The sequence below is a fragment of the Cnephaeus nilssonii genome (genome assembly GCF_951640355.1).
Source record: "Cnephaeus nilssonii genome assembly, chromosome: 14".
NCBI classification, from domain to species: Eukaryota; Metazoa; Chordata; class Mammalia; order Chiroptera; family Vespertilionidae; genus Cnephaeus; species Cnephaeus nilssonii.
The window spans coordinates 34691823-34710663 of record NC_137085.1 but is presented as its reverse complement, the minus strand read 5'-3'; the positions used below and the strand labels follow the sequence as shown (position 1 = coordinate 34710663).

General features: G+C 42.4%; 1 pseudogene across 1 annotated transcript; it reads left to right on the top strand.

Moving 5' to 3' along the window:
- Positions 1 to 11065: 11065 nt before the first annotated feature.
- On the top strand, positions 11066 to 11997 carry LOC307111164 (spermatogenesis-associated protein 31D1-like; annotated as a pseudogene). The gene has a single exon. The product of its transcript is annotated as a spermatogenesis-associated protein 31D1-like (transcript).
- The last annotated feature ends 6844 nt before the right edge of the window (positions 11998 to 18841 follow it).

Here is an 18841-nt window from a genome sequence, read left to right as displayed (position 1 = left end):
ACCAATGCAACTTTATGCCCCAAGATAATTTTCATACCTACTGATTTCCCAAACGTATTTATAAGGATGTCCCAGTGTCAGGTGCTGAGCAGCTCGGGCAAGGAGTAGCTGAGTAGGCATGCTGGGGATGTTTGTATTCCCCACTCACTCATCCCAGCAGGCAAATTCTACCTTGACAGTTGGTATTACAGGAGAAAGGAGGCTTTGGGGAAGCAACTGTAGCCTATTATATGAACTCTTTCTACCTTCTTTGAATGTTCTTGTTTGACTTTCGCTACATATGTAAATCTGGAAATGTAAATTAGTATTTTCAAAATGTTCACAGATTTAATAACTTGTTTGAGTTGGCATTGGAAAGGGCTCAGGAAAATATTCTGGCGAGTTTTCTTAATAACCAGGCCAGAGGTGACAAATGTGTATGAAGTTTATTTCCATTCTGACCCCTTCTCACTCTTCTACTATCAGACATCACTAATAGATCACTGTATTTTCAGACAGAGCTTTAGAATCTTTCCTAAAATGTTCCAAGTAGCAACCACCAATTCGGCAGAATTGGCACATGAGACAAAAACCTTACTTTCCAAAGATGGTTTTACATATTTCTATATGTGAGACTCTTATTCTACCTTTTATTTCCTTGAATATATATATATTATTGACTTCAGAGAGGAAGGGAGAGAGAATAATTGATTGGCTGCCTCCTGCATGACCCCTACTGGGGATTGAGCGCACAACCCAGGCATGTGCTCTTGACCATAATCTAACCCAGGGCCCTTTAGCCTGCAGGCTGACACTCTAGCCACTGAGCAAATTTGGCTAGGGCTACCTTTTATTTCTTCTTTACCTCCTCATGAAGTAATTGATCAAGGGCCTTGAAGGCAGGAACTGGGGAGGCCTCACACCAAGGCATTCTCAGCAGAGTGAAGAGCATAAAGATGTGGGGTGACCCCATGGAGCAAAGCAGAGTGTGCATTGGAAAGTCACATGAAATGAACTTGGAATAGTTCTTGGAGGAGCCAGAATAAGGTGGACATTGGCATCTAAACCAGGATATTTGAATGTGTTTTCAAATGTCAATGTTCCCAAAGGCTGGCAAGGGTATTAGGGTTTTCCAGAAAAACAGAACCAATAGGCAATAGGACAGGATGTGTGTACACACAGACACACACACACACAGAAGGGGAGAGAGAGAGAGAGAGAGAGAGAGAGAGAGAGAGAGAGAGAGAGAGAGAGAGGCAGAGGAATCAGAGGAATGGGAGCAGGGATTTATTCATGGGGCTCTGGCGTTCCCATACTTCAATGCTAAGAGCACGGGAAAGGAATTCAGATCAGTTTAGTAAGCACCTTATGTTAATCTAGCTCAAGGTTGCATTTCACTTACTGGCTTGAGAGAGCCATTCGAATCCTGTGATTCTAGTAATAAAAGTTCCAATGGGGAGGATAGATGAATGCTCCTGTAATTTTTAGCCTATTAAAATGGCCATATGCAAAGCTTAAGCAGAGTAAATTCTTACTCTGCATAAGGTCGTGTCAACATGGAATAAACATGAGAACATAGGAGAGCTAAAGCAAGTCTAGGAGTGTCATTTCTCTCTCCAAATTAAGTCCCATGATTATAGTGGACATTTGTTAAAGCCCCCCCTCTAATGGAGAGAGGGAAGTATCTCCCCAAAGTCTCTCTATGTGCTTCCAGAATGCTGACTCATCCCAGGGTTTATAATGGAGCATGAACATTAGACAACAGTTTCTCAAACTTTCTGAGGTGAAGGACAAGTTTTCTTCCTCTTGCACACCCCCATCTACCCTGGACTAATATTGTGGAAATTACAATAAATATAAATCACTAGCAAAATGACACACAAAACAAAAACATACAAAATACAAGCCTCAATTTTGTTATTATTAGATTTAATTACTCTGTCAAATGGCAATAAAAGTTTCCTTTTAACCACCCTCCATTTCTATACTTAAACTGTTGCAGATGATAAAAATGCGAAAACAGCCATTGGTCCATAAACCACACTTTGAGTAGCAGTGACAGAGACTTAGCTAATAGTAATCTCTGATTCCGAGTAATTGTTTCAAGAGTGTTCTTATGACTGAGCTCGTCCCAATTCAGTGGATTACGGGGACTTTAGTTGAGAACACTGGGACAACAATTCTGCTTTTCCTGTCAGGATGCCACCTTGGGACCATAAAGGAAGTGGCTTGGGAATGAGGCAACACTGAGGAAGCAGAACCAAGGGATGGTGAGCCAGAAGCTCAATCTACTCCTCTATTGTGGAGAAATATATGCCAATAAAGCATAATGTTGGCTGAATCCAGAATTCATCTGGTTTTCTATCATCTCCAAGGGAAAGAATCTTATGTGACATAGTGATTAATTTGTATATTTCTCCATGAACTCGAAACCATCTTTTCTTTTGCCAGTCATCTTCCAAAGCAGAGATCTGGGTATGCCTTTCTTCTGGCTGTGAAACCTTAGCTTCCCTCAGTACAAAGTTCAAATCAAGCTTCTTAAACTGTCACCACTTTTCACCACTGAGTCCCCTTCTATTTTTCAGCCTAATTTTTTGCTGCTCTCCTTAGTTAGGCACCTACCTTATGTTTTATTGTGACCAGATATATACTTTTATATATGTTAAAAGTTTGCTCATGTTCTCTCGAGCAGTATTGCACTTCCTCCACCCACATCCTTTTTAGACTTTCTAAGAATAGAACCTTGAGAACATAAGGTGTTCATTATTTTTAAATGTTAAACATCACCATCATTCCTGCTGATCCAAGGGCTATTTTTGAGAGTGTTGGCAGATATTTGATAAAAAACTTCATTTAAACCCCAAAGGTCTCATTTCATAGAGAATCTAATATGGTTATACTACCAAAATCTCAGAAAGCAACAAGCTTTGACAGAGTGTAACTTTAAGTTATTACAAAAATGAATAAGCAGAAATGAAAACATATGTCTGCACCAAAACACACACACAAATGTCCACTGTAGCTTTATTGATAATAGCAAAAAAAAAAAAAATACCCAAATGTTCAACAACTGATTTATATGTAAAGTAAATGTGGCATCTCTATACAATGGAATATTATTTGCCATTAAAAAATGAAGTACTGATTTGTGCCACGCAGAAACAAACCTTGAATACATGCTAAGTGAAAGAAGCCAGATACACAAGGCCATGTAATGAATAATTTCATTTATGGGAAATGCTCTGAATTGACAAATCTACAGAGAAGTAGATTATTGATGACCTAGGGCTTGGGGGGGGGGGCATAAGAATATTGAAGGCTAAAGGGAACATAATTTCTTTATGAGTGTTGAACATGTTCTAAAATGGATTGTGGTGATGAATGCACAACATTCTGAATATATGAGAACCCACTGAACTGTGCTCTTTTAATGGGCAAATTGTATGGTATGTGAATTATATCTCAATAAAATGTTTTTTTTTAAATAAAGAGAGTTTACAGGAGATTTATTCATAGTTGCTTAAATAGGAAGCAATCAAGATGTCCAAGGTGAATAAATAAAGCAACTGTGCTACATTCAGATAATAGAATATCTTCAACACTAAAAAGAAATGAGTTATTAAGCCACAAAAGCACATGGAGGAACCTTAAATGCATATTACCAAGTTAAAAAAAAATAGTCTGAAAAGGCTACACACTGTGTAATTCCACACAGATGACTTTCTGAAAAAGCAAAACTCTGGTGACAATTAAAAAAAAAAATCAGTGATTGCCTACGGTTATGAAGAGAATGGGAGGAACAGGCATAAAACAGAGAAATTTTAGGCAGTGAACCTACATGTGTGGTATTATAACAGTGGACACGTCATTATACATTTTTCCAAACCCATAGAATGTAGTACATCAAGAGTGAACCTATTTTAACTATAGACTTTGGGTGATAATAATGTGTCCATGTGGATTCATCGATTCTAAAAATGTCCACTTGGAAAAAAAGAAAAAATAAATAAAAAAAATAAAAAAAAATAAAAATGTCCACTTGGTGGAGGATATTAGTAGTTGGGAAGCTTGTGCCTGTATGTGTAGGGGGCATATAGGACTGTGTACTTCCTGCTAAATTTTCCTATGAAGCTAAAGTGCTCTGGGCAATACAGTCTAAACAACAAGAACAACAACAAAACAAATGAAGTGTAATAGGAGGAGGAAGGAGAAGGGAAAGGGGAATACAACCTCACAAGGCCCATGTCACTTGGCACCAACTCTGAAGTTTAAAACCCTGATATCCACTATGTCTGGCAAAAGAATTATTGCTCCCTTTTCCCTTTTTGCCCTGTGTTCTTATTCCTACTTATTTTACAACTCCTAACACTTTATTATAGTTGTACACAGTTCTCTTAGGAAAATATTATATTTACAGGGCCCACAAAAATAATCAGGTGAGGATGCTCAAGACTGAATCTGCCCTCAGGCTTTGACCCTCCGAGGTCACACCCTATCACCAAAGGACTAAGAAAGAAAATCAGTAGCTTAGCACAATGTGATCTATTTTGGGTGTGGTATAGACTGAATGTGTTCCACCACAAGTTCATAGGTTGAAACCTTAACCCCAATGTGGTGGTATTAGAAGATGGGGCCTTTGGGAAGTGATTAGGTAATTAGGATGGAGCCCTTATTAATGAGATTTGTGCCCTTAGGAAAGAGAGCTCCCTCACTATGTTTTCTTTAAAATTTCTTTCTTTCTTTCTTTCTTTTTTTTAAGAAGTCTTATTCCATTTTGAGAGTAATAAAGATGGGAGGGGGTATATCTTATTCATCTTTGCAAAGCATACTACAGTGATGTTTTGCAAATACCAGGGCTCAAAAATGTGATGCATTGATTAGAATATCAAATAATCATGCATTAATATCAGTAAGTTCCTTACTTAATTAAACCTTAGTAAAAGGGAATAGATGATTATTAATCCCAAGTTAGAAAAATGTATAGAAAGGGTTGTAAGAAAAACAACCCACAAAAAATATCTTTGATTCATGAAATCTATCAGTAACCTTTCCTCATGCTTTGCCTTAGATATTGGTGAATGCGGTGTATCAGAACTCGGTCTGGTGCTGACTTCAATCTGGATCGGCACATGGCTATTTATGTGTCTCCCGAATACAAGAACATCTGACTAAACTCGTTAAACCACAGCACTGTAATATGTTGTATATGATATAATGAATGGAATGTAACACATTTCATTATACAGTGTCATATACATAATACGTTATTCTGTATGCTGAGGGCATTCGGGAGACGCTGCAGAGCGGGCTAACAGGAGGCTGGTGATAGCGGAAAAAGGGGAGGTGAGGCGGGTTCAAGGTAAACCATCGAATACTGGAAGAAATGCAACTCCAAAGTTGTAGCAGCACTCCAATAAAATCAAACAAATTCACCAAAACAACCAGGGCTAGAAGGATCTTGTTCCGTCCGATAGGTGAAACTGAAGAAAAACCTTACCTCCTGCCTCTCGTTGGGGCCAATGCTGCCTCCGAATGAGCCCCATCTATCTTGGCTGGGCCCAAGCCCAGGTGGGCCCACTAGCCCTAGACCTTCACTTCCGCTGTGCAATCCTGGAGGCTTTTTCCCGCCACCGCCCGGGTTTCCGCCTCTGGGCGCCCGCAGGAAGCGGGACTGCGCATGTGCGGCGCCCTGCGGGCTAACAGGCCCTCCGGAGGCTCCGTGGACAGCGGGCCCTGGGGGCGATGGAAGCGAGCCTGTTGCACTAGTTCCCACTGCTTCTGCCCCAGAGCCGAGCAAACACCGTGTATGAAGGATTCATTACTGCCCAGGTACTGCCCCATGTTGCCCTCTCGCTAAGAGGGCCCCCCTCTCTTGGCGCAGGGCCACCCCTTGGAGTCTGTGACCCGAGGGGGTGAGGAGCCCTGACTTATGGACCAAAATTGTTTTTGAACAAACTGATTTTAGAGAGAGGGAGGGTGGGAGGGAGAGAGAAACATCAATTGGTTGCTTCCCTTACATGCCCCCACCAGGGATGGGACCTGCAACATAGGTAATGTGCTCTGACCAGGAATCAAACCTACAACACTTGGGTGTATGGATGACGCTCCAGTCAACTGAGCCACCCGGCCACGGCAAAGACAGGCGATTTTACAGCTGTTAGGGGCTGCCTATTTGAGAGAGTACAAAGAAGTAGGGTCAAAATAAAAAGTAAAAGATTGAAATAAAAAGAGAAAACACTTTATTATTAAAATACAGGATTGGTTTGTCAAAAGATATGTTAGTGTGTGTGTGTGTGTGTGTGTAGCATATACTGAAAGTGTTTACATAGTTTAAGCTTCACTAATTTCAGAGAAATAAGTGCCATAGATTTACTCCCAAGATCATTTGAATGTTTAATTATTTACATTTATTTTATAGTCATTTTGGTTTTGTGAATGTTGAATAATGAATTATTATTTTAGTTATTTGAATCATCCCCTCTTATAGAAGACAGTAAAAGCTAACTGAAACAAAAAATCTAAAATTTGCTATTCAAAATTCAGAAAACTGAGTATTAAAGAACTCAGTTTTAAGTTCTATGTCTGGTTCGTGTAAGGCAAAACATTCTATAGGAAAGACAGATTTGAGGACATACATGTTCCTGAGTGTAAATGTCTGGGTACAAGCAAAAATTCCACTTATTTTTTTTCAGGCTTTCAAAGTAGTGGGCATGGTGAGTCCCACGTCAAGGTCTCCAAACAGTAAAGGGGGACCCAGGTAATATCTGGGTTACAGATGGAATAAAGAGAACATTAAATATATGATGTCAGGTGGGTTAAAAAATTAGGTAGGCAGCCCTGGCCAGTGTGGCTGTTGGTCATGGGATTAATTCCAGCTTGGGGCACATGCCTAGGTTGTGGGCATAATACCTATCCCAGCCAGGGTGCGGGAAGCAGATGGTTAGAGTTTCTCTCTTACACAGATGTCCCTTCCTCCCCCCCCCCCTCTCTCTCTCTCTCTCTCTCTCTCCCCCCCTTCCTCTCTCTAAAAATCAATAAACATGTCCTCAAGTAAGAATTAAAAAAAAAAAAAAAAGAATGGCTGAGTAGGGCAGAGGGACCTAGAGAAAAATGATGGTGGGTTAGTACTGGGAGAGGCTATGGACACACACTCTTAAAGGTATACCCTTCCCCACCCTCAGAAACCCTTTGTGACTCCTCAGTGCTCTGTGATACAGGCCTGGCAATAAAGTCATGATTCTGCATTCTCAGAGCTCAGTTGCCTCAGGCAGCATTGCCATTCAGAAAATGACTTTGAGCCTATTTCTGAATAGCCTCCTAGAACTTTATCTGAGCTTCTGCTCGGAACCTTTAGATTGTTACTGCGCCATAACTTGCCTCTCTGTGTTGTGGTTGCTCCTCCTCTTCTGTTTCCTGGTGAAAGTTCTATTGACTCCACTAACCTTCTGTGAAAATGAACACACACAAAAGGTAGGGAACCCTATACAAGCCCCAACAGAGATTCTTTACCGTTGTTTCCACTGCTAGTCCCATATTTATAAATGAGTTTAGTTGGGAACATCACTCTTCTAGGAGAAGAGACCAGGCAGGGCTAAGGGTTCAGGAAGGACTCAGGTTACCATCTGAAGCTCAAAGACTATCTGGGTATAAAGGCAGATTCCTCAATAAAGTCCCAAACATTGATTTCTTGGCCCTGGATTGAATTATTTTGAGAGTTTGGGATCTCCACAGAAGAACCAAATTGTCTAGCACTTCATCATGCGTCATATCCCCATGTCAGGCCTCACTTGATAAGCCTTCCCTTGTGTTGGGCTAATCAGGAGAGCAGTGCTGAGCCGCTGAGAGGCACTGTGTAGAGGCTAGAACCTGTTCTCTCTGAGAGAACAGAGATGCAACTGTTGGCCTCTGATTCTGTGCCCTTCTTGAGCAGAGCACCTTTCAGAATATCAAGTGTGGACCTCATAGACACAATACTACTTTGAATTTTTCAAAAAAGAAAAACTTAAAAATATTTTAAAGCTATAGGAATAAAAGGAAGGAACATGATGTTCTCATAATTAAAACTGAGTCATATTATTCTTGGATTATGAATGTCTGATTTTCCTAAGGAGAGAAGTGAGAGAAATGATTCTCTTCTTTTTATAGTGTCAGAGCAGAGCCAAGAGGAGAAGGAAAAGTGGGACACAGGAAGGTAAAGTTCTGCCTATTCCCCAAGGTTTTGTCTCTCCTTTCCATGAAATCTCAGGTCCATAATCACTGAGGTTGTCAGTTGCTAGATATAATCCCACCCAGGAAACAGAGCCCTCAGAGCAGGCTCTTGGGAAGACAGTGCACCTGAGACACATCTCAGATTCCCTGCGCTGCTGTCCCTGGGTATGAAGCAGTGATGGGCCTGGACAATGGGTGTTGCCCAGTAGGTGTCGAGAGTCAGCACTTCTGTATCCTAACTTTGTGAAAGTACTTTGACTTCAGGATGATCAGATTCCTCTTTGATGTAACTACTGACCTCTCTGCTTCACACAGTGGTTTTCAGTATCAAATGAGATAATGTATGTAAAAGGTACTTAATAAATGAGGCAACATACTTATAGGAACCATTTTAACATTATCATTGACCATTTGACCTCATCTACTAATTATTGGGGATTTCAGAGTTTAATATCCCAATGACCCCCCATAAAGGGACTCCTCTGTAATACCTGTGCTTCTACCTTTATCACATATAACCCACTGTCCTGGTTTCCCAGGTTGCAGATACTGCCAGAGGGAAGAGGAGGAGAAAAAGATGCTGATTTCTATCCTTAAAAGGTGACTGGTCTTTCCCCCTTTTTCCTGATCCCTCTTTAGCATGTTCTATGCAATTTCGGGATTCAGTGCAGCCTTCCGTAGTCATGGGAGGGGGTTGCCACCAGAGCAGGGAATGTGAGTGAAGGCCTTGGTGTGAGTGCTATAGAGTGCATTGTGAAGTCATGGATTTGGGGCCATGTGAAGGGGCAGCAGGCTTCAGGTGCTCTCCCTGCCCAATCAGGCCAGTAGGTCCTCCTTTCCTTGTTCTGGTTGGTCCTGGCTGCAGTTTTGTATCTCTTGTCTCCTGCAGCCGCTTGGGCCAGCATCATGATTCCATCCGCTTTCGTCAGCTGTTATATCCAGACTCCTCCTGTGAGGTGTGTAATAATGCAACCCCTGAGATGAATCAGCTGCTGTCCTCATTGGCCTTGGAAGATGCTACTCTCTCTGTGTCCCCTTTGGCTTCCACAGCTCCTGTGACCTAGCCCATGTTCACTCTGTCCCCTGCGTTCTCAGCAGGTCCTCCAGGAGAACTAATACAACTTATACTGCCTGAGCCCTTCCCACTACCCCTCTCCAATCTCTCTCCTAACCCAGTGACCCCCTTAAGTGATTTTGTATCACCATTACCACCAGATCACTCCCTGCCACCAGAGCCTTTTCCTCCACTGGAATCGGAATTTGCAGTGAACATTTCCTCCCCCCAACCCCTTGCCTTTCCATCTTTCCCACCACATGTACTCCAAATGCGGATCCTATTGTCCAATCAGAAGACCCTCTGACTTTGAATACCATCTTTCTTGATTCCTCCATTACCCAAGATATCAACCCCTTACCTCAAACCCTGCCTGAATCCCAGCCCCTACCACTCACCCAGATCCAACCCCAGGTTCGTATTCAATACCCACTCCCAGTCCTACCATTCAGTCCCATACCCCAGATTAGGGTCTGTGGAGTGTATTTTCAGAATGAATCAGACTATCTCACCTCATCTGAAATTCAACAGCTGGAATGGAATGTGTTGCAGAAGCAACATGAAAGTTTGTGGGGTTTACCTACTGTGGTGCAAAGATCTCAGGAAGAATTTTGTTCCTCAGCTTCCAACTCTCCTTACTGCCCGCCCTCTAAGGCCCATGTTTAATCTCCATCCTTCCTGTAAAGTTTCTTCTCAGCAGTGAATTTAGGGAGAAACGAAAACATCACCTTGGGAAGAGGCTCATCCAATACCAGTGGGGCCTGCTCTGCAGGATCCATGTGTCTCTGTCACTGATGAGGCCTCTGAGAGTTTGCTCAGAGATATCTGTGTCAAAGAGTAGATACTGCCTCTCATGCATCTCCATGAATAAGGGTCAAAGTAGCAACAATTTAAATGTTGGATTGAGCCAACCAGGGTTTCTGTGGAAGAGGCTCAGAAATGCTTCAGCCAGAGGAGAATGAGGGGGAACACAGCCCAGAGAATGGCCCCAAAAGATGCTCTGTTGAGTGATTAGAGAGCTCTTCTAATAAGGATTTGGGGTATGACTCTGAGAAATATCTAAACAGCTACATAATGAGTCTGTCAAGAGCAAATTCAATGGTGTCTGGACAGAGTGTAAGTCAGAGAGAACCAGAAAAATGCCCTAAAAGAACTTGAGTAAGAACTTTGAGGAAATGAATGAGGGTCGGCTCCCTGTGACTGTGCATAGTTCATGGCATGTTATCCAGCAGACATTTTCTGTGCAATCCCACACCAAAATAAAACAGAGAAGTTTGGTACCATGAGTGGGAAGGGAAAACTGCCTGAACACGTGCCAGGAGCTTTCTTTCCTTGAGTCCAGGGCTGGAAACCCACATTACCAAGTTTCATTTGAGGAGGATGTGGGGCCTTCCCACCAAAGTCCTTGAACCTAGGGAGAACATTAAATTGAAGTATACGTCCTCTCATTCCTTGCTTGATTCCAAATCTTCCTCCTCAACCAACCTGATCTGAGGTAGATTCCAAATCTAGGGGCTTCACATCGCTTCAAGGAAGCTCTAAAACCCTGAATCATCCTCGCCTTGCTACCTCACTTGTGGGCAAGGAAGGACAGGGGACCCTGAAATGATCACCCTCATCGCCCATAGGCTGGCAGAGAAGGTTCAGAGAATTCAGGATGCCGGACAGACTCTTTTGCCAGTCACAAACGGTATCATTGGTAAAGAAAGTCAGAGACATTCTCTAAGAGGCAATATTTGCGCCCCCAAAGCTGCCCACAAGGGAAAACAGGGCTGGACATAATCCCTAAAAGATCAGAGAATGAATTTCAGTCAGGGCAAAGAGATGAAGAAATCAGAAACTGTCTCCATGTCCAACGTGTCCAGGTCTGAGAAGCTCAATGATCTTCAATCCAAAATGAGTGACACCTTGACAACCAGCAAGCCGGGAACCTCCCAAAGGCTAAATGTGAGTGAGAGTAAAGGAGTAACTACTGTGACAACTGAAAGCCTCCCAGCAAAAACATCAGTTCTCCAAGATCCTAAATCAGAAGACCCTCAGAAGCAACTAATTTCTGAGTTAAAGTGGAAGTTGGAGCAGAGGAAAAAGAGCCAGGCCCAAGGCCAACGCACTCACGTGTCCCATGCCTCAGACAGCTTGACTAACAAAGCCTCCCTGACTCATGCTCAGGGTGTCTCCAGTGTGGACGGGGCAGCTCACCAGGTGCTGCATGTCCATTTGGGGAACAGAGGAGTCAGTATGAAGCAGCGGCAGGAGCCGTGGGTCCCTAAGAATGTCTCAAGGTTGTGACAAGAATTTCCCACCAGCTGCAAAGAAAGCGAAGCCCACAGGCTCCACATCAGAAGAGCTTGGTGGAGGGAATGCAGGCTTGGGAACATCCCAACCTGGAAGGAAGAGATTTCCAACTCAGGACCTGCCATTAAAGGAGAGGCTCGGGAGCAAGTCTCCCCAGAACCCATCACAGAAGGCACAGTCTCCTCCTGAAAGCCTGTTCAGAAATAAAATAACCCCCTTTGTTTTTTTCAATGGCTTTATCTTGGGATAAAATGCAAACAGCAAGAAAACTCCAGGAAAAGGGCAGCCCCATATCATCCACACAGAGCAGAGGCCCAGTTAAAAGTAGAGCAGACACTGGGAATTTTCTAGAGAAACTGAGGCATCAGCATGTAGTAGATATCACCTGCCCTCAAGATGCCCCAAAGCTCAGCAGTGTGCGCCCAGGCCTTTTAATTCCAGGGCTCTCTCCTGTAAAGTGACAAATACCAAGTCCTGTGGCCAAGAAGCTGTCTGCAGAGAAAGTTCTGGCATTAAAGGACCAGCTATTATGTCAGAAGCACCCCTAATCTGTGCCCTGCAGGGGCCATCCTAGCCCAACCTGCAAACCTCCAGCTGCCCAGGGATCTCCTGCTGCTCTTACCACTGCTGAAGGCACTGTGTTCAGAGATCCGTCTCTAATATGTAGACAGAAAACCATTCTGCAGAATTTCCATGGGAAAAAATTTCCCACCACAAAATAATTCCTTCCTTGTGAAGAATATTGATTTTCCCTAATAAATGTTTCACTAATAAAGTGATGCCTTTTCTGTGTACCCAGTTGGAGGCATGGGTTTGGGGTATCTCAGAGCTTGTGCTTAAGGAAAGAAAGAAGTTAGTTCAGCTCTTACTGTTTGCTTCCTTTGACTTCCAAAAGTGACCTGCTTCCTGGTGCTCTTGTTGAGAAATAGATATCATGTGCCATCCCCCCTCCCCGCCCCAGCTCATATCCTCCCTGATGAAGTTTGAGAAGAAGGGCTGTGTCTCCTATCTTTTAGTTTAGCTTTAGTAAACATATATATCTTTCCTCTCCTTCTCTCATGGAATGCTTAATAGCCTTTCAAACAGCACAGAATACAGGCCTCTGTATCTGAAGATCAAGGTCAGGTATATTTTTCAGAGAATATCAGTGAAGAAGAGACAGTGGCTTAAGCATTATTTAGAAGGTAGTGATAAGAGCATCCCACAGATGGGTGAACCCTGAATGGGAGTGTTTGGGGGTTATGGCTGCAGTAGATCCTGGGCTGGTTGGGGAAGGGTCTAGGAACAGCATAGATCTGCTTAAAAATCTGTCTCATGGGTCATGTTAATGTGATGGGAAAGTGTATTTTAAACTTGACATTGAAGTTAAACTACTGGAAAATCACTGTGGGGAAGGGGTTCCTGCCCCTGGGTATTTCTTAGGTAGCAGAATTGATGCCATATTTTTGCAGAGCAAGAGCATCACTCAGCTGGTCAGAACTCTGAATAGGCAGTAACTACCTCCCAGAGTAAAATAAAAATGAAAGTAAGGAAGAGATGCCTTAGAGCAGTGGTTCTCAACCTTTCTAATGCCGCGACCCTTTAATACAGTTCCTCCACTGCCTTAGAGTGAGTGGGAAAGTACAAACAAATGCAGAGGGGTAAAGAGTGACCTTACAGTTGGAACAAAGGTTTATGCCTCATCAGTCCCCACACTGTAACCCTGTCTTGTTCCCAGCTTCCTCAATCTGATTCAAGCTCCACCTGATTGAGGCTGATCAGCGCACTATACAGCCGACTGATGCCTCACACCAAAAAGGCATGGGGCTGTTCCTTGGGTACTAAAACAATATTTACAGGATGTCATCAGGCATGGCATCCCTGTCTTTGAGGAAGGTGATCTTGGTGGCTTCCTTCCATCCATGCTTGATGGAAATATGCAAGATCTTGCCCTTAGCTAATATATTTCACCTACCAGGATGGAGGTGCCATCTTTGATATTCATGGTCTCGGTGGAGTTATAATCTCCCCCAGAACACCTGCAGCATATGAACAAGAGGTGAGATCTGGACTATGCACCAGGATTAGAGATGTTTTGGAGGGCTCATCATGGATCTCCATGGAATGCTTCCTTTGGGCCAAACCTGCACACATACCCACCCTTATCATAAGGGTCTGGAGGGCAAGGAACTCCATTTGTACAGACTGAAATACAAAAATGGGATGAGTGTCCTAGTGAGTACTTCAGGTAATTTTCCCAGTAAGCCTTGTGAATCCTGGGTGCAAACAAATAAACAAAACAAAACAAAAAACAGATGTTGACCATAGCCCTCTCTCACTACCACACTTGTATCTTCTTGTTCAGAGTTATGCCATTGACTCTACAAGGTCACAGAAAATAATGCAGATTTTGTGGAAGCCCTGGGAGGGACCAAAGGTCGGATGGGGCCCAGGCAGGGAACTTGAAGAGGTGAGCAGGCAGTGGAGGACTCTAACATCCATACAGACCGAGGAGCCAGTAACTCAGCCTTCCGTTCCTTCATCATCTCATCCTAGGGTCTTCACTTCCACTACAGCACACTTTCTTCTACAATATAGATAGAGCTTATTACCAGGAACACCTCTGCCATCTGGAATAGTACAGTCTAACTTTCCACCCTTTGACCTTAAACCCCTATCCTTCCAGTTTATATGCCCCTTGTTAAATTTTCATTTTTTACATATCATTCATTTTTCCACTGTGATCAGTCGACCAGGCTCTTTCTTGCCTTCCTTCCTCATGAAGGTAGACTTGATGGCCTATTGGGCAACCAACATTTAAAAAGCTCCACTAAAAATTAGCCCTTTCAAGTTCCCTTTAATCCTTCCTGTCTGGCAAAATTTCAACTATGTGTTTTTCCAGAAATGCCTTCCTAACTGATCACTATTGAATTAAATCTCACAGTTGAGTCTATTGGTCTATTGAATTAAATCTCACAGTTGAGTCTATTGGTGCCCCAGACCTATCTGGAAACCATTCATTTATTCCACGAATAATTATTCCATGCTTACCAACAGGTGGACAAAACAAATGGAGCTTAGGTCCCTATTTCCTTAGTCTGTTCTCTCTCCAAAGCTACTCAAATCTATTTCAAATGTCTTTCACTTTCCTCAAGCTGAGACCATCTCCACTGGTTCAGCTGATGTGCTGGACCAGTGGTCGGCAAACTCATTAGTCAACAGAGCCAAATATCAACAGTACAACGATTGAAATTTCTTTTGAGAGCCCAATTTTTTAAACTTAAACTTTTTCTAATGCCACTTCTTCAAAATAGACTCTCCCAGGCCGTGGTATTTTGTGGAAGAGCCACACTCAAGGGGCCAAAGAGCCGCATGTGGCTCGCAAGCCGCAGTTTGCCGACCACGGTGCTGGACCACTGTTCACAGAGGATCTAGAAACCTTCAGATGGGAACTTTTCAACAAAAACACTTTCATGTTCTTCCTTTCCTTTTCCCTTCATGTTATGTGGAAAGAGCTTTCCTTCCAAACCTCAAAGGAATGACACTTCCTGAAATCACCCTATTGAGAGAGAGTTAAATTCTAATCTTGATGGACTGATGCACTCTTGGCAGGTTTTTCTCCCCCTTCTCCTATGAGGCCCCTAACATCTTTTATTTTTTTTTAAGCTTGTTGTTACCAAAATATATAAACATGCACAAAAGCAGATAGAATAGTATATCTTCCCATATACCCTCACCCAATGTTCACAATTATTATTTGGCATATGTATTACAACCCAATTTTACATTATGATTGAAGTACAAAAGTCCATTGAAACATCTTGCCATCCACCTCTCAGACTTATGCTATGTACCAATACTATGTATTAAAGCTCTCAAATTTCTTTGATATTTATCACACATGGAACATACGTATGCACCACAGATGTAAACAGCCTTGGTAAGGAAAAAGCATTGAGTTTGAAAGGCTTTGGCGATCAGTTCTGCTCTGCCTTTTAGTCAACCCTGAGGAGTCATTTGAGTGAGTTCTCTCAAATCTACGCAAGAAGTAATCTTACAGAGTAAACCCAGTGCACAATATCACTGTTCCTTAATCACACAGGAACAATACTAACATGCTAAATTTATAGAAGTAGAAAACTATAGAATTGGCATCACTATATGTGTTTTCAAATATTTAGAAGATGTTTTTCCTCTCATACATGAAAATGACTTAAACTCAGTAGATCAGACACTTGTTTACTTCTTTTTCTTCCCCAAATGTCACTAAAAGTAAAAGATGCTCAACATGATTAGCCATCAGAAAAACGCAAATCAAAAACACTATGAGATAGCACTACACACACACACACACACACACACACACACACACACAACAGAGAGAGAAATAGCTAGAATCAAAAAGTCAGGTAAGTGTTGCAGAGAATATAGAGAATGTGGAACCCTCAAACACTGTTGATGAGAATAAAAAATGGTACAGTCACTTGGGAAAACAGTCTGGCACTTCCTCAAAATCTTTTTCCCCTACTCAAAATGTTAAGCATAGAGTTACCATATGACCCAGCAATGTAACATTTGGTTGAAATGTTCTGAATATATCAATTAAATCCATCTGATCTAGTGTGTCATTTAAAATCACTGTTTCCTTGTTGATTTTGTGTCTGGAAGATCTATCCACTGATATCAATGGGGTGGTAAAGTCCCCTATGACTGTGTTTACTGTTGCTCTCTCCCTTTATGTCTGCCAATATTTGCTTTATATATTTAGGTGCTCCAACATTGGTTGTGTAAATGTTTAGAAGATTTAAATCCTCTTTTTGAATTGACCCCTTTATCATTATGAGATATCCTTCTTTGTCTCTTAATATAGCCTTTGTTTTAGCTTTTAAAAGTGTCTTTTTAGCTCTGTTACCAGTAAACTGTCTTCATTTGTAATTAAGGATGTACAGAGTTGGGAGAGCTCTACAGTAAGAGGCAAGCTAAAAGACAAGTTTGTGAAGGAGACTGACTGTTCTACTTAAGTAACAAAAATCTCCTCCGCTCCTCCTCCACGCTCCAAGACCTGCTGGTTCTTGAAATAGGCCTTTGCCCACCCCTTATTGTGGGGCTGGTTCCTTATCCATCCTGACCTGCAGCATGGATGTCTTGTGTGCTACATTCCCTTAATAAATTCTTGATGTAAAATATATACATCAAGAATATGTTTTAAAGTCTATTTTGTCTGATGTAAGTATTGCTATCCCAGTTTTTTTGTTTCCATTTGTATGAAATATCTTTTCCCATCCCTTTTCTTAAAGTCTGTGTGTGTCATTTGATCTGAAGTGGATCTCTTTAAAAAATATATATATATATTGACTTCAGAGCGGAAGGGAGAGGGAGAGAGAGAAACATCAGTGATGAGAGAGAATCAGTGATCGGCTGCCTCCTGCATGCACCACACTGGGGATTGAGCGCGACACCCAGCCATGTGCTCTGACCAGGAATCAAACCGTGACCTCCTGGTTCATAGGTCGATGCTCAACCACTGAACCACACTGGCTGGGCTGAAGTGGATCTCTTGCAGATATGTATGATCTTGTTTTCTTATCCATTCAGCTACCATATGCCTTTTGATCGAAGCATTTAATCCATTTACATTTAAAATGATTATTGATAGGTACGTAGTTATTGCCATTTTATTATTCATATTTATGGGTTTATTTAATCTTGTTCTTAAAGAAGTCCCTTTGACATTTTTTGTAATACTGGTTTGGAGTGATGAACTCCTTTAACTTTTTCTTGTCTGGGAAGCTCTTTCTCTCTCCTTCAATTTTAAATGATAGCCTGGCTGGGAAGATTATTCTGGATTGTAGATATTTGCTTTTCATTACTTTGAATATTTCAATCCAATCCCTATTATACAAGGGTGCCAGGTAGATAGTAAATTCTTGGGGGTATCACTTTATAAATTATATAAATGTCGAATCAGTATACTGTACACCTAAAACTATCTATATATATAAAAGGCTAAGTGACCGTCCGACTGTCCGACCTTCCGACTGGCCAGTACCTATGACACGCCAGGGAGCAGACGCTCAATGCAGGAGCTGCCAGGCTGCGGTGACAGTGGTGGTTCTTGGTGACACCTCCCGGAATCAGAGAGGAGGGAGCCCGATTCCTTATGGGGCCGCGCGCTTCCACCTTCCTCTGTGGGTTATGTTGTTGCTGGGCCACTGTCGGCCCTGAATCTGGTTTACTGCACACTTGCATTTGCTTTCTATACCCTGTACAACAGCAGCTTTGCAGAGTGCGCTCTTGCACTCTGGGACCCCTTGGGGGTTTCGGCCCGATCCCCGCAGGCCAGGCCGAGGGACCCCACCTGCTGGGGAGGGTCCGAGGGAGGTTGGCTCCAGGGTGTGTCTGGCCTTCTCGCCCAGTCCCGCCCCACTGGCCACTACCTGGGACCGCCTGCATTAGTCCCTGCACCGGAGCCAGCACTGTGAGCCGGAAGATCCAAGCCTGAGTTTTCTTTCTTTTTCTGTCCTCTCCTCCCCCCACCCCCCTCACTCTGCAGATGCCCTTCAAGCTGTGGCACCACCCCAGGAATTCTAATTAATTTCCTTTCAATGTGCGTGAATCCATGCACTGGGCCACTAGTTATAAAATAATACTGAATGTTAACTGTAATTGAAAAATAAACATAAACAAATGTTCATAGCAGTATATCATTCATAATAGTCAAAAGGTGGGAACAACCCAAATGTCCAGTAACAGATGAATGGGTAAGTAAAACATGGTATATCCATCAATGTATTATTCTGGCAATAAAAAAATACTGATACATGCTACATCGTGGATGAACCTTGAAAACAATATGCTAAGTAGATGGAGCCAGTCACAAATGACCACATATGATCCCATTACTAAGAAACATACAGATAAGGAAATCTGAAGAGTCAAAGTAGATTAGTGGTTGGTTACTCAGGGCTGCAAGGCACTGGCTTTATTCAAGTAGGAGGTTTAGGGAAACCTAAAGACACTACAGGGGACAATAGCAAAGATAATATAGGAAATGGAAGCCTTTGACATTAAATACAGCCAACACCTAGCCTTTCCCTGTAATTTTCTGTCATTCGTTTCACTTATCCACATCATATAATACTCATACATTGTTGTTGCTGTTATTATTATTATGTCAATGTTGCCAAAGCATGGAATAATCTTTTGGCCACGTCTGAGTTATACATCCATCCTTAAAGTAAGAGTGTTTTTAAGGAAGGACCACTCCACTTGCACTTGGACTGGTTCTGAGAATGGGGTTAGTTTCCCAGAGAGCAACAGAGCAAT